The sequence below is a fragment of the Pararge aegeria genome, chromosome 4 (genome assembly GCF_905163445.1).
Source record: "Pararge aegeria chromosome 4, ilParAegt1.1, whole genome shotgun sequence".
NCBI classification, from domain to species: Eukaryota; Metazoa; Arthropoda; class Insecta; order Lepidoptera; family Nymphalidae; genus Pararge; species Pararge aegeria.
Window position 1 is genome coordinate 19454226 of NC_053183.1, and position 16343 is coordinate 19470568.

The 16343-nt window shown below is 36.9% G+C and overlaps 1 pseudogene; it reads right to left on the reverse strand.

The window, feature by feature from the left end:
* Positions 1-347: 347 nt before the first annotated feature.
* On the reverse strand, positions 348-466 carry LOC120623553 (annotated as a pseudogene).
* Between the last annotated feature and the right edge of the window lie 15877 nt (positions 467-16343).

Genomic DNA, 16343 nt, shown 5'->3' on the forward strand with positions numbered 1-16343 from the left:
ACACCAATATTTATAATATACAGATGAGAGAAACACTTAGACACTTAAAATCATTCATGTTCATCGCACAAACCTTTTGTAGCTGTGGGAATCGAACCCACAGCCTTTGATTCATAAAGCAGGGTTGCCGCCACCGATCAATCTGCTGTCAAATCAGATAGTGATATAGTTGTCTTCTCCAAGGTCTAAGTTATAATTTTTGTTTAAGTAATAAAAAATTATGTGTGTATTAGTGTACACACGTAAGAAGTGAAACTTCTCTATTTTAATTTTATTTAAAACAAGGTAAAAGAATCATAAAATTGACTGCCTTATTTACTTTAGATTCTATTCAAAACAAAGAAAAAAGCCAACATTACGCGGTGTTTCCAGGCGGTCACCCATCCAAGTACTGACCGAGCCCGACGCTACTTAACTTCGGTGATCGGACGAGAACCGGTGTATTCAACATGGTATGGACGTAGCCGGTGGCTGCATTAAATTACACTATCAGACGATGACAATTTGTCAGATAATATAAATACTCATCAATGGTAGCATTAAACGTTTAACGCAACCTTGTTGGAAGTCGCATTAGAAGTTTCACTTCAAAATATAAATACCCATCAATAGTAGCGTTAAACGTTTAACACAACCTTGTTTGAAGTCGCGTTAGAAGTTTCGCTTCAAAAACGTTGAAAGAATAAAGCTTGTTTTTTATTAAAGCAATAATTTTGATCTAGACCAAGTATAATTCGCACAAAGATATAAATCGTAGCTTAGAAGCACGAGACATGTGGATAAAGGGTTTAATGATGAGTTATTACGGTATACGGCACACGTGCTTAGAATTTTCTTAGAGTTTACGATTATAAATGTTCTTAAGAGTGCTGTATTTTTTCAAGTAAGTCTTGACGACCTTGATAGCGCGGTGGTGAGCGGTGTGGTATTATAAGCGGATGTCCCAGGGTCGATCCTCGGCAGGGGCAATGTAGGAATATATAATTTCTGTATTTTCTCTGGTCTGGTGGGATGGCTTCGGCAACCAAAGATTCGCCAGCAAGCGATTAAGCGTTCCGGTACGATGTCGCGTAGTAACCAATTATGTATGGAGTGTATGTGTGCTGCTGTAACTCTATCAGGTTACTTCGCTACCATCGTATACTACATAACTTACCACCTGGTGAGATTGTAGTCAAAGGCTATCTAGTAGTGAAAAAAAGTAATTCTTCTTGACAAACGTTCTGATTTCATATAAATCATGTCAGTAAGCATGGTGACATACGGTAAGTGGTTTCGGAATTATGACAAAAGAATTTCATCCATTTTCTTGTATAACAGAACTTTGCAATAGCTGCTGCTTTTCTGCTGTATTTTAATAATGGAATATTTTATATGTGACCTCGTTAACCGTTGGAAAATATACTTAGTTATCTACTTTAAAAACACAGCAGTATATAGGCATACTGCTGTATATTTATAGTACTTAGCTGGTATTTGAACATCGTAAGATATATATCTTTTGACACTATTATTTCGTCAGTAATATTATATACTAGCTTTTGTCCGCGGCTTTGCTCACGTTAAGTTCAATTTTTGATTTGGTAAATTTTAACTACAAAAGATTAAAAAAAGTCTTCCTGCTAATAGAAAAATATGAACGTAAATTAATTAAAAAAAACATTTATATTATGATGACTTTTATAATATGATTTTATCCCCTATTTGTTGCCTTTGGAGTTGGAATTTTTGAAATTTGTGAAACACTTATTTCTTTATTTTTAATCGACAACCTAAAATCAAAGTTTAATGGATATAATTTTATACAAAGTTTCATCCCCCCTTTTAACCTCAACAAGAAACTTAGCCTGGTGTTCTTTTTGTTATCACCATCTTATATTGTCATTTGAAAATATTTAAGAAGCATCCTGGTTAGAGCAATAGTTCACACCCAAGCTTTTTTTATTGTTTGCGTAATACTTTATACCAGTAGGAATTTTCTATGAGCTTTCGCTTAATAATTTAATGTATTCTATTCATTTACTCGCCGATTTAATCCTTCACATTTATGTGCTTGTTTCTTTATTAAGACTAGTTTTATCAAATTCAAATTCAAATATGTTTTATTCATGTAGACCTTATCACTGGTATTTATGAAGCATTCTTACATATAGCATGTTACCGTTAATGTCAGGTTAAATAATTAAAAAAAATATAAATAATTTTTGTTTGGTGATGGCGACAACTACATTCGTTGACTTAAAACTAAAGCTAGGAATTTTATTAATGCGACCTGGTCTAAGAAGAGGGTTTTTTTTTGTTATCACCATCACACAGTCCAATTAATATTTAGCTATGAAGTTAGACGAGTTGATAATCACACCGATTCTAGAAGTTCGACGTTTATTGACGTCGAACTATGATAACACCAATAGGAGGTGTATATCATTCTCAAGATTTAATTATTTCGAATGAAGCGGAAGCAAAAACCCAATGAGTAAGTAGTAAAAGTGAAAAAGTGTGAAATGAGAAAATTCCGCGGACTTGTAGCTCGTATCGCAAGAAAGGCTGACGTTGACATATCGACGAGACACGCTCTCGGAATGTTATCGATACTTTTCATTTGACAACACTTGGCTATCGAGTGTACATGTATCTTTATTGTATACTCGAAGTTTTTTTTGTAAAATATCGATATTTATTTATTTACGGCCGAGTGGCGCAGTGGGCAGCGACCCTGCTTTCTGAGTCCAAAGTCGTGGGTTCGATTCCCACAACTGGAAAATGTTTGTGTGATGAACATGAATGTTTTCCAGTGTCTGGGTATTTATCTGTATCTGATAAGTATTTATGTGTATTATATTCATAAAAAAATATTTATCAGCTAACTTAGTACCCATAACACAAGCTACGCTTACTTTGGGGCTAGATGGCGTTGTGTGTATTGTCGTAGTATATTTAATTATTTATTTATTTATTAATAGGACACATGGAATAGGAGAAATCAGCTAACTTAGTACCCATAACACAAGTTACGCTTACTTTGGGGCTAGATGGCGATGTGTGTATTTTCGTAGTATATTTATTTATTTATTTATGTATTAATAGGACACATGGAATAGGAGAAGTTACCCCCGTTTATTATTATTTATTATTTGGATATTATTTCCACTTGCGCGCCAGTGCTCTGAGAGTTGATAAAGCTGTGGGAGAAGATAATTTTTTATCCTTTCCCCGGGGATATTGTCTCCTGCCCATGCTAGCCGTGCTGGGGGGCATTTAAGACTTTAAGCAAGAGCTATAATAACGAAGGATCCCTAAAAAAACGGTCCGTAAAATAATAATATCCCTCTTACAAAATGAATTTTCCAACTGTAAATGAGGTCGCATATATCCATTATCGACATGCAGCGAATTTCGATATCGTAATAACTTTCGCGAAGTTTTGATAGGCGAGTTGAGTGAAGTTTTTTTTTTATTATAATTTTTCTTTCGGAACTTCTTCCCATTCGAAAATTTTCTTTATTATTCGGTACAAGTTTTCGCAGCTTGCCAGAATAAATTTTTCCTATGTACATACCTAATGGATGTAGGGTTAAAAAAAAAGAACAGATGCCGGAAAACTGAATAACTTATCTATACTAATCTCTCCGACAGTCTGTAACAGTCAACTGTTGGAATGAAGGTCTCTCTCAACGGAAGGGTTTGGGTTCGAAGGCAGATGGTTTGGTAATCTCAGTAGTTGCTAGTAGTAGAACAGGGGACGCTCTATGTCACCTGGTACATCAACCGCGGGAAGAGTAGGGTGCTAACAACTGTATTCTGATCACCACACTGCACACATACTAATCTATATCTTTGCTAATATTGTAAGAGAAAAGTTTTTTGGTGGTTTCCTTATAGTCCCCGAAATTACTTGACCCCTTTAAGAGCAGAAATTTTAGTAAACTGTTTTAGTCGTCAACCTTAATACCAATTTTCATCACATTCACTTGATAACCGTTCGACTTTCATATAAAACTGCATACCCTATTAAAAACCCCTCCCCTCAGGGTAAAACCTGAAAAGTTACATAGCTCGAGCCTTCCGACTCAAGACTATCAAATGCAAAATGCAAATATTTTTTAAGTCGAATTAAGTGTTCCGGAAACATTCGTTAATCGTCGTATCGTAAAACCGAAGCATTTAAAAAAACAAAGTCTCCAGCTTTACTATTAGTATACATAGCAATTACTATTCCAGCGACCGATGGAGAGAGCTATGCTAGGATTTTCCCTACGTGATCAAATCAGAAAAGAAGAGATCCGTAGAAGAACTTAAGCTACCAAAATTGCTCAACGAATAGTTTGGAGAATCGAAGGATGTTGGATGTTGAAAAGCAGCGTTAGTCCCAACAAAGTGGACAGAAGATTTCGAATGAGCAGATGGGAGCCGCTGAAAACAAGCGGCCAAGAACCGTAGATATTAGAACACCCTTTAAAATGCCTATGTCCAGTAGTGGACGGTAATCGGTTGAAGTGAGGATCATGACGATGATGAAGACACTTTTCAAGCCCGTATTTCACTTCGAAAACGACTTTATAGTGCACAAAACAAAGTGGCGCAACTTCCAATATCACTCGTTTAATGTAATTAACGCTGTCGACCTCACGGCTCACTGGAACACTCTACGTGAAACAGGTCGCATACTTACAGCGATATTGCGTTAACTATTAATAAATACAAAGGCCTTTTGTGTTGTTTCAGGTGTTACATTTTAGGAACAGGTTGCAAATACCGCGATATAAAATTGGATACAACTATATATCATTTAAATTTAGAATAAGTTGAGAGAACATTATGAAAGGAGACAATTTTTCACGATCAGATGATTTTCCAAATGACGTTTTAATATCTATTTATGAAGTTATACTTCTATTGTAGCGTTAAGAAAAAATGGTGAGAGTAAATTTTTACAATGCGCGCGCACACCGCCACTAAAAACACCATGAAGTTATAGTCAACATTTTAGTTTTTCTCAAAAAGGGGTGACTTTCAATAATTCAAACAATATCTTTTTTTCTATTGTTACTGTAGTTTTTTCAACAAACGTAGAATAAGGCGAAAGATAAAATTTTTGAAAAGATTTTAATCTTGTTACGCCAAAGAAGTATAATTTCTAACGCGTGGACATTAGTACACACACGTTTTTTTTTATCCCCATTCAGAAACAATAACGAATTTGTCAGTAGGTTTATTAATAAGTATAATATAATTTCTAATATCGTTGTAAAAAGTTTTTGGTTTTCAAGCATTTTAATAACTACCCACGGTTGTGTATTAACTTAAATTAACATTGATGACTATAACTTTGTAACATTTTGTTCACCCTTATACAACGTGTAAATGAAAACAAATTACCAAACTTACATACATTGCATCTGTGCGATGCCGAGGCAGGTCTCTAGTTATTAATAAAAGAAAAAGAATTAATCTGCTCTCCTTAAAATTTCCTTCAATATTAGTGGTTTAATAAAACACGAACCGAAGTAACCTATCTCCCAATATCAGTCGTTTAACGTAATTAACGCTGCCGGCCTCACCGCTAACTCAAACACTCCACACAAAACAGGTCCCACCATTACAGCGATATTGCGTAGGCTTCTAATAGATATGAGGCCTATTCGTGTATGTGTATATTTATGTTTCGCAAAAATACAAAAAAGTGTGTATAGTTGGTTGGGGAAAACTTTCTACAAGCAGTTTCTCTTGATTATGTTAATGGATAATTATGTCCTTTTGGTGCTAAAAATGTGGGCGTTTTGCATCCAACACTTTTTTCCATTAAAACCTTTGAAAAGCGTCATAGTTGTCAAATATAAAAGAGCAGAAATTTCCAAAAAATGCAAGTGTAGATAACGTAAATAGCATGAGGTAGGGTGCTTGACAGTCTGCTTGATCATCAGCTTAGCATAAATCTGGAGGTTATTGTTCCGCATTTTGGATGTCAGCGAAATTATTCCACGAAAACCGCTAAAGCAGTCAAGTCTAGCGAGCAAAGTAGTTCGAAAGACACCTTATGCTACATTTTTTGATCTTCCGAAGGCGTTTGACCTGCTTGGCCACGAGAAACCATGGATTAAGCTGCGGAGCTTAAATATGCCACATAAACCGACTAGAATTAGAAGGTATTGGCACAGGTCTCAAGCTAATAGACTATAATATCATACTCGTATACGCTTGCGTACGTTGTAAAGCAGGATGGTTTAACATCCCCTGTCCTATTTAACATTTCTATAAGTAAGCTAATTGATGAGCTGGGCAAGCTCGGCTGTTCTATTGATGGTACCATAATCAATCATTTGAGCTGTGTACACGATGAACTTGCTGAGCCGGATATCGGTTCATCAGTTTCATCATAAAACCAATCGGTCTATTGGTTAACAGTGCGGCTGAATTCAAATATTTGCATCATATTGACGCTTCTTCGAAAATCGGTGAATCGGGGCGAATTCGAGTCCCGGCACGCACCTCAAACTTTTCTAAATGTGCGTTTTTTGCAATTAAAATATCACTTGCTTCAATGGTAAACGAAAACATCGTGAGTAAACCTGTAGTTCTCCATCATGTTTTCAAAGGTGTGTGAAGTACACCATTCCGCACTGGGCTAGCTTGGTGGACTACGACCTTAACCCCTTCTCATTGCGGGAGGAGACCCGTACCTTGTATTGGGCTGGTAATGGGGTGATATGCTGATGATGATGATGAGGCTTCTTATTAGAGCAGGGCACTCTTGAAACCTTCGTATCTTTAAGCTTACCAGAGCACCATCATCATAATACCATGTATAAAATTGTGCAACGCATCGAAAGTACTAGAGGCCTATTCAAATAATTAAATATTTGATTTTGAATTTGACTTACACTATCCGATATATTAAAAGCAAAAAGTTTTCGTGTAGTGACGTACACAGATATTTTCATCAAAATTAAGAGCGAAGCGTCTGAATTTCAAACTGAGTATATTTACCTTCCGCGTTGGAAGCCACGATGCACTGCAGCCTCAGGCGAAATGCTTTAATATTTATGCCCTTCATATTATTATCTACACGTTCATATGCTCCTTGCTAATCTTACGCTTATTTTAATAGAGCAAACTTTGTAACATAAAATATTTTTATACACTTATTAACAATTTTATACCTCGTTAACCTGGAAAGAAATTTACCTCCGTAGCAAAGTGGTAAGATCTGCCATGGTTTTTAATAATTTTATTGATAGGCGTAAGCTTGACGTCTATCATGCCTGATGGAAACTTATGATGATGACTTTGTTGTAGCGCGCATGCCTAAAAAATACCTATTCACTTTTTCTTTGAGGCATTCAGTCTGACTGCGGCAGTAAACTCTGATGCCGGAAGAGCAGTCGAGCACCTACCCACTGCGCTATCACGGCTACTTGCGCTACCACCGCAACTTCGATGAAAAACACTTAACCTCTTTGTTGACCTTATATCTTAAGGCGCCTAGTTCGGTGGGGTACAAGAGTAGCCAGGTGAATTACAATCAAATCAAATATCTTTTTTTCGTTTTGAAGAACTGCATAGATAGTAAATAGTTAAAGTTCTTTCAACTTTACTTACCAGTACTCAACCAATCAACATCATCAACATATCAACCCATTACCAGCCCACTACAGGGCACGGGTCTCCTCCCACAATAAGAAGGGTTCAGGTTGTAGTCCACCACACTGGATCACATAACTTAGAAAAGTTAAATGTGCGTGCTGGGATTCGAATTCGGGCCCCCGAAAGTGAAGCCGAAGTCCTAACCACCGAGCTATCACCGCTTCACACAACAATGTGAGGTCGAAATTCTCTCCAGCTTCAATAGCTTAAACTATTATGTGGCTAGACGCAACAACGATATACAAAGTTGCACCAAAAATTTAATTATAAAAGACAATGATGCGTCATCGCCGCCAAAATAATGGCTTTAATATAATGGAGGCTTTTACAAGCCTCGCCTGGCATTTACCCTTGATTATACCAAAACCACAGCCGTGCGGTAGGCCTTCCTCGACATTTAATTATTATAAACATTACATAGAAACATGACTCCAAACTATTATACATTTTCATATATTGCATGGTTTTCGGCAAAACTTGCAAGAAAGACACTTTCTACTCGTTTGACTTTTCGCTTGGTACCGAAGAGATGTTAGCCCCCTTTGTGTTCTATCGACTATAATGGAGAGTGTTCTGAAGAGTTGTTTGCGTTGAAACCTCCTTCCCTGTTCTCTGACAAATTTCACGGTTTTGGGCCGCTTGAATCAAGCGGCTCCATGCGACGCGCCTGAAGTTGTCTGTCCACCTCGGGTCACCTTACCAGTGCGGCTGCCATTCCAGCAACTTGGGACCCCAATATACATCCGTTCTCCGAGCTATGCGCCCGGCCCATTGCCACTTCAGCTTCGCGACTCGTCGTGCTATGTCGGTTACTCTGGTTCTTCTACGGATGTCCTCAATTCTGATTTGACCACGTAGAGATACTCCGAGCATGGCTCTCTGCATCGCCCGCTGAGTGACTCTGAGCCTTCTTATGAGGCCCATAAATAGCGACCATGTTACGGAACTATAGGTCACTGGCAACACGTTGTTGTTATAATACCAATAGTAGTAAAATTTTAAGTTATGACTAACATCTAAAAAACAGTGGCGTGCATAGAGAGTATGCGCAGGGTATGCAAATGTTATAAAATGAAGGAAATCTCCAGTACGAGTTATAAAAAACTTAAAGATAGACTTTGTAAGAGTTAAAAAAGGCCTACCCTTAAGTATTTATAACCCATATTGGAGATTTTCTTCATTTTATACCATCTGCATAACCTGTGCATACCCTATATGCACGCCACTGCTAAGAAATTATCTTCTAAATAATTGTTAAGAGGATTACTCGGTGTAGAAACAGTATACCGTCTTCATAAGCAGCACAGTCAACATAAGCTTTTTTGCTATTAGTTTTTGCCCATTACGGAACGTGTTTTGTTGTAACAGCTTGCTAACAGCAATATCCTTGGTATTCCCAGCTCACACTCTAAGCTGTACACGTACACTTTGCAGAGCATACTGGCACCAACAGAAGAAAATGCAAGCTGTTACAAGGAACGGAGTACGGCTCTTTATGTCGCATACCAATTTGAGCGCGGACTAATTTCCCTCCACTAAGCCACTTTATTTCTTGAAAACGTTCGAAGTTAATTGTCCGTCTTGATGGAGTTTTAATGGGAGTTTTAATGAACGGAATGTTTTTGATATTTGTTGCTACATTTTAAAGGTTAATTACTATCTTAATTAGATGCATATTTCTAAACTAGTTTCGCCCTATGTATTATACAATTGTACCATGGGTATTCTTTTTCAACAACTCCGCGGTAACCGTTTGTTTTAACCGGAATGAATAGGTTATCTCCAAGCAAAACATCGTCTTATAAATAAAAAAAAAGTAAATGACCTTAATTAAAAAAAGATAAAAAATCTTAGCAATTAACCAATATTAAAAAGTGTCAGCGTGTAACCTTTACGCGCGATTGAAGTAAAACTTTTATTATTATTTATTGATGGAAGAGTAAAATGTTCCTGGGTCTCCATCAATTCATTTAATGTTTCATTTTTTATTCTATTTAAAATTCATAAATATCACTTTCACATTTTATAAATATTTTGATTTCTTAAATAGAATAATTGAGATTAGAAAATGGAAGTTTAGATCAGCACATGTCAATATAACCTTGTCATTCAATATTATAGAATATCGCAATCGTCAGAAAATTTGACTTGCGTTGATACGTTGGCAGCTTCTCACTTGCCGAGTACGTCCCAAAAAGCGGCAGCAGCTGCCGAATCTGCTCAAATGCTTAAGCGCCGTAAATACTCCGTTATTTGTAATGACTACGTTTTTGCGGCGCTTGCGTTTGAGACTCTAGGGCCATGGTCTTCGGACACGATAAATTTTATTAACGTAGTGTCACAAAAATTGGTCCTTACGCTGAGCTGGCGCTTATTTAGCCCAACGGCTAAGTCTAGCATTACAAAGGGACAATAGCGCCAGCATTTTGTTAACCATGCCCATAAGTGAACAGTTAGACGGCTTATATTTATTATAAATATTAATTTTAGTTTGTAATTATTATTTCCATAGTTTTATAAACTTAATTCTAAATAAAGATTATCTATTTAAAAAAAAAAACAAGTATAGTTAGAGATTTTCAAAAAACTTTGCAATTTAAAATATTTTTTATAACTGTTGAATTTTTATACACTTTGCTATTCACAATTGATCCGTTTGAAAATATTGGAAATAAATAATCCTAATTGATTATGATATGTGCCAGTAGCTGGCGTATAAGTCAAGAAACGTGGAGTATATAACATATACTTACGACCAAATTATCAAATTATCTTATATCTTTAAACGAGCAATTGTTGTAATATATATTGTATGTATTGTAATATAGAGGGATTCGGGGCGATAAATCGATCTAGCTAGGATTCATTTTTAGAAAATGTCATTTTAATTGTGTTTTCCGGTAATAACCGATTTGGTGCAACGAAGTTGCACCGGTCAGCTAGTTATTTTTAAATAGCGGAAACTACACAGACGTCACGATACTACAAATAAATCTGAGTAACTCCTGAGTAAGTCGTGCCTACAGAAGTTTTACTTCAAAAAAAAATCTCGCGCATGACCCTTATCCATTCATAAGCAAATAAATCGAGATAAGGTGTAGCTTTTAGGACAGCATTAATCGCAGACAGTATGTGAGATAATACGATGTAGTTTTTTGTTAACTCCTCGAAAATGTTTCCCTTTCCGTTATAAAAAGTGTTCTTTATCCATTTCCACGAGTCAAGATGTATATCTGCGAAATAAAATAAATAAAAATTTGGAAAATCCAAAAGTCCACGACTCATTAATAAAATAGCTATCCAATTATTTGTCAATAAATAACGAAAAAAAAAACACATGAGTCGTGCAAAATAAAAAGAAAAAAAAATAAAATAAAACATTTTTAAAACAGCTGTACTAGGAAAGTGATGCACAGGCGCCCCTGGTGGAATAAAATGTACATAATATCTATTGATATAGATATATCACCATCCCTGCTAATTTTACATGGATATATATCGTTTTTTATTAAGTGCAATTAAACTACACTGAATTAATTAATCATTCGCATTCAGTGACCTACAATCGTCGATTAGAATTTAAAAAAAAAAATTAACTCAAATAATGGATTTTTTCACAAGTTAGAGTGTGTTCGGGTTTCACACATGACGGTCAGGAAATTTTTTTGACCTATTTTGGTGTTTTTTTCCAATTCTATTGCAGTAAATCAATTTTTTAAAAGTATGGAATTAATCTCCATTAAATTATCTCGACAATAGTATGCAAAATATCTTGATTCCTCACGGAATACTAACAAGGCTATAATAATAAAAATAGCCGCCTAATGAGGCGAAAAAAATTTTTCGATCGTAAAGCACTCTGTGATGCTTCGCATCATGAGTCGTGCAATATGTTACGACAATACACGCATCTCCATCTAGCCCCAAAGTAGAAGTGTTATGGATACTAAGATGACTAATGAATTTTTTTTTTTAATAAAGCATCATCATCATCTTATCAACCGATTACAGCGAGAAGTACCACCACACTGGCCTGGTACATATTGGTGGACTCCACACACCTTTGAAAACATTATCTCAGGCATGCAGGTTTCCCACTCTGTTTTCCTTCCAGCAAGTGATATTTTAATTACTTAAAACGCACATTACTCAGAAAAGTTAGAGGTGTGCTGGGGATTCGAACTCGGCCCCCTGAAAGTGGAGTTGAGCGCCTAAGCAAAACGCTATAACCGCTTAAAAAAAAAAAAAAACTTCTACAAGATGTAAAATAAAAACCAGACTTTCAGTTGGCTGCAGAACGAGTTGGGACAACCATTAAGCGCTTCATTCAATTTCCATTAACTGTAGTTCCCTCGTTGTGTTCAGAAATGGGATTCTGTGGGAAAAAATACATTAACATCCGTTGCAACATCGTATGCTGCATCATTTAGACGGCCGATTGGCGCAGTGGCCAGCGACTTTGCTTTCTGATTCCAAGGCCGTGGGTTCGATTCCCACAACTGGAAAATGTTTGTGTGATGAACATGAATGTTTTTCAGTGTCTGGGTGTTTATATGCATAGTGACAGTATTTTTTGAATCTCATTCATAAAACGATTCATCAGGCGTCTCAGTACCCATGACACAAGCTACGCTTACTTTGGGGCTAGATGACGACGTGTGTATTGTCGTAGTATATTTATTAATTTATTTATTATATATTTTATTTAAATATTTGTTGCCCGCATTCTTGGTCCGCTTTTATTACGGTTTTTCAAGTATTCTTAAGGAACTGTTTGTTTTTCTCTGGTAAAACTGAATTTTCGTTACTTGTCGTCCTTTTAACACTGTACCAAAAATGTTGATTGGTTGCTTAGTTGAGGCGTTAAAGAAGGACGGAGAAACACACTGCATTTGTCATATTAATTAGGATAAACTGCCTCGTAGATTTAGTTCTTAGCATGTTAGTCCACCGATTACGATGACATGGTTTATATTCCTAGGTCCAGCCAAACTTTGTAAGGTATTGTAGATTTATATCTAGAATTCTGAATAGTAGGAAATTAGCATTGCGAACCCACGTGGTTAAGAAAATATGTTTAAACCTCGGTCTGATGGGGCAAGCTCTAAATCCCAACGGTGGGATGTCAACAGTGGCGTGCACAAGGTTATAGATCAAATTAGGCATACTGCAGAATTATGGCATAAAGGATTAACGGAAATAAATGTAAACATACAAAGGAGGTCTTTCAAACCTAAACACACGACTAACACCCAAACTACTAAAACTAAGTCGAAAAAAACTAAGGACGGTAGTAAGCATGATAACAGGGCATTGCTCGCTAAACAAACACCTTTTCATTTTACGTATAACCCACAGTCCTCTGTGCAGGTCATGCATGGAGGCAGACGAAACACCGACTCACTAGACCGACTAGAGGAGTAGCAGAATAACGCGCAGCATACCTTGGCTCCCCAGCGTCACTCCCTGAAGCACTTGGCGACCTGGGCGGCCTGCTAAGCTTCTGGAGTGAGCTCAGCTGGGAGTGACCAAGCGGGGAGCCGTACAACGGAAGGTTCCGGCCGACCAAGTATGGAGACAAGCCCAGAGAAAGAAGAAGAAAGGTTCTTTTCGAGTAATCTTAAGAAGGGTAAGTGCTTTTGTGCATGTATGAAGTGCATGCCTCTGAACGTCAATGATCATGATAAAAAGTAGCATAGCGATGGACGTATTTACACCGTCATATGCCTTGATACCGTATGTGTTAGTCGTAAGCAAACATTCGATGTTGCAACCGATGTCAATAAATTTTTCTTAGAAAATCGGCCTGCTAGTCTAACGTGGAAATGAACTTCCTTACTGCATTCTTTTACAATTAAACTAGATTTAGGGCAAAGCTAATAGTGGTCTGTAAAGGATTTATGTGTTTGCAGCACACATCTAACGCCAGTATTTATTGCTCAAAATAATAGGGTATTACTCTTATAAATAAGGGTGGAAGCGGTGATAGCGCATTGGCTAGGTGCTCGACTTCACTTCGGGGGGCCGAGTTCGAAACCCAGCACGCACAGAGGAGGAAAAACTCTTTAGTTTTTCTAAGTTATGTGCGTTTTAAGTTATTAAAATATCACTAGCTTCAAAGGTGCTGGGAAAACATCATAAGGATACCTGCATGCCTCAGAGTTCCTCATAATGTTCTCAAAGGTGTGTGGAGTCCACCAATCCGCACTGAGGCACTTATATTCTAGAAAATAGACTTTTGGTATATGGTTACTAAATTATACTCAAAATAATGTAGACTGTTAATCTTACAAATAAATAGATAATTTTAACAATTTGAATCGAGTCATTTTAATTCCGCTAAACATCCACACTGAGTGTTGGGTAAGAGTGCTTGCATATACGGCAGACTTTTTGAAGAGCTGATTATCAGGCCGACTGATATTCTACACGTTTAAACAAGCAAATTTTTGTAGAACTTGTGCGTTTACCGTATGAAATTATTTAAATTATTTACGCCAAGGTACAAAATAGTTGTTTACCGAGTTTCTGACGTGGATTGTCTTAGTAGGAAAGGTTGTAAACGTTTCACGTTTTTATGACATGAAAAAAATTCATACCACATCTTACATCAAGTTTCACTCAAACATTACGCTCAGGCAGATATGAGTGGGTTTTAAACATGCGGGGGCTCCCTTTTGCGCGGGGCCCGTAGCAATAGCTACTCTTGCTACGTGGTTCCGGCACTGAACTCGTGCAATACTCATTATTGTATAGCACGGGCAGAAGACAAAAATTATATCCCCCGATTATGTCCCCACCTGGTAAAACACGGGAACAGGAAATTGGAGAAGTTTATCCCCGTTTATTATTACACATATATTAATTAGATATTATTTTCTCTTGAGTGTCAATGCTCTGAGAGTTTATAAAGCTGTGGGAGAAGATACGTTTGTATCATTTTCCTGGGGATATAATTGTCTCCTGCACATGCTAGCCGTGCTCTGGACATCCGTAGTCTTCATCATCAGTTCCACTTGACCAAATGGTGCTTTTCGAAAGTAAGTGCTCTTTTATAAATACTTAAACCGCTACAGGAGTCCCTATAATATTTTATGTCTCCAGGATCCCTTCAACAAATGATGATATTTGACCACATGGGAAATATACACTTTCAAATTAAAAAAAAATTAAGAATTTGAATGACAGAGTTCTGAGATAACAAACATAAAAGGAAAAAAAAATAAAACAACCTATTTTGTCACAATTCCCTTAATAAGGGTATGAAATTAAAGGGCTTGAGTAGAATACTATTCACAATGACAAATTGCAAATCCAAAATGGCCGCTACCACAAAATTGCGAATTACATTTTCAAAACCCCCTTAATATGTGTATCAAATGAGTGGGCTTGACTAGCAGAGTTATAGTAATTATATACACTGTATTTAAAGTCAATTTTCTATTTATATATTTAATGAACAAAACTAATGAAACACGTAGTGCCTTTTGCATAGACTGAAAATTTCCTAGTATACAAGAGATGGCGCTAGTAATACATTACAGACATTATTTAGATATTAATTCTAACAGGAACCTTTGTGGGAGGATGGAGTCTTAATGCTTTAAACTTAACCTAAACAAAACTATATTTTCGAGAGTTATTATATCACAACGAATTGAATGTGATGAAGCGATATCGTCGTGGTTCCTGAGTCCACTGAGAAGCGGTGAGGCGTCGTTTGCATGCAATTTATAGTCGCCAGACAAAGGAATAAGAAAGCATTCCATTATTATATAGAACGTGTAATGAATTGGTAGATGACTTGTTCCTAAACGGATAAGATTTATCCAGAAACTAGCTCTTGTTTTTTAAGCCCTAAAGGCAAAAAAATGCTGTGTTATAAGTTTAAAGTGTGTGTGGGTGTGTGTGTGTGTTTATGCTTGTATGTGTGTGCGTGTGTTTGTTTGTATGTGTGTGATAGAAAACATTGTTTTGAAATCTGTCTCCCTGAGAGTTCACAATTTTCTCAAAAGTACCTTAAATCTACCGATCCGCACTTTTCCAGTGTAGTAGACAACTGCCTAAAGCCTTCAAAAAGGTCCACGCCATCCAGTGGACGTGGCAGTGTCATTATCATATCAACCCATTACTTTCCCACTACAACGCACGGGTCTCCACACCACGCTGGCCCAGTGCGGATTGGTGGACTCCACACACCTTTTGAAAACATTATGGAGAACTCTCAGGCATGGAAAATATCGTCCTATATTATATTTTCCTTCACCGTTGAAGCTAGTTATATTCTAATTGTTTAAAACGCTCATAACTTACAAAAGTTAGAGGTGCGTGCTGGATTCGAACTCGGCCCCTCGAAAGTAAAGTCGAAGTCCTGCCCGCTTGGCTATCATCGCTTCATGGAAGTATAGTTGATAATAATGTACGTCGGTTGAGACGACGGCTATTTCATTGTTTGAAAAGTTTAAAGTCGCATGTAATTTCTCCTAGAATAATTTATTTAATATCATCTGTAATGGTCGCTGGCGAGGCTATTTACAAAATAATATTCGGTTTCATGGCACCCCCGATGCATGTTAAGAAGGTTTTATGGTCCATTGCGGTACTGATTATACAAGGACATTATGTTCTTGTAAACTAAATCCGCCCGGGACGCCGTAATTATTTTCGTGTTGTTAAAAAAAGTGTATGTTCTTTAAGAA